Genomic DNA, 1069 nt, shown 5'->3' with positions numbered 1-1069 from the left:
TTTAGGGTCGAATTTCATTGTTTTAATGGCGTCATTTACATTTCCAAGCATTTTAAGTTGGAGCTTTTATAGCTTTATTTTATTGGGAATTGTAAACGACTGATACAAAATGATCCGCTTTATTACTGTGTTTATTTACTCTCCATGCTTTACATTCAAAAGCAAACAAAATCGACTAAATAGTGTTCAGTGTTCGAAGTAGTCAGTTATGTGGAAAAAAAAGTGCCGAAACCCGGGATCGAACCAGGGACCTTTAGATCTTCAGTCTAACGCTCTCCCAACTGAGCTATTTCGGCTTACTATCTTGTTTTTTTCTTCACGTGTATTCCTAATGCATACATGCAGATTTCAACTTTTCGATGTTAATCGACGAAAAATTTTATCCACAATAAAAATAACGGTGTATTTTAACGATACATCAAAATGAATTCTCTGTTGATTCCCCCATGTGACAAACAATATGTAAATGAAGACTGGAATGACTTGGCGTATTTCTTTAATACCATTAAGTCGTTGGGTCAATTTATAACCCACATAATAAACCTCGGTGATTTATATAGTTTTTTATTCAATTGACCAATAAAATTGCAGTGTTTTCATCTTTGATTAAGTTCATGACTGTAATTCATCCAATCTGTAAAAGCTGTTAAATCAAAGAAATGAAGTGTCTAAAGTGGCTGTTTAATTAGTGCTACATGGTTGTGATTTGTGATGTGTTGTACGACATGGGATGTGATAATTAGATAATTTAATCATTACCATGCTTTGTTTATTAATTGGAGTCGATTATTTGTTGTGAAATTATTTATGGAAGCTTACCAACTTATTGGAGTACTTTTTTACGTATGACATAATGAAGTAGGTAGGTAGAAGTAGTCTAAAAATTAAAAGACGTTACAAAAAATAGCAAAAAGAAGAAAAAAGAAGAATAAATAAACAAAAAGCAAAAAATACTCAGATGATATAGAAGGAATTCGAAAATCTTTCACTTGTTGGTAACTAAGTAGCTGTATTGGCATGGCAAACAAACAGAATACCAAAGAAGTTTCTCTTATATTTACTAAATTCT

At 31.6% G+C, this 1069-nt stretch overlaps 1 non-coding gene across 1 annotated transcript; it reads right to left on the bottom strand.

The window, feature by feature from the left end:
* Positions 1 to 223: 223 nt before the first annotated feature.
* TRNAF-GAA (transfer RNA phenylalanine (anticodon GAA)) lies at positions 224 to 296 on the bottom strand. Its single transcript has one exon. It is a non-coding gene; the product is annotated as a tRNA-Phe (tRNA).
* Positions 297 to 1069: the final 773 nt, after the last annotated feature.

This window comes from Gnatocerus cornutus, chromosome 1, assembly GCF_029298725.1.
Source record: "Gnatocerus cornutus isolate USDA-ARS CGAHR chromosome 1, icGnaCorn1.1, whole genome shotgun sequence".
In the NCBI taxonomy this organism is placed as follows: Eukaryota; Metazoa; Arthropoda; class Insecta; order Coleoptera; family Tenebrionidae; genus Gnatocerus; species Gnatocerus cornutus.
This window is presented reverse-complemented; position numbering and strand designations above follow the sequence as displayed.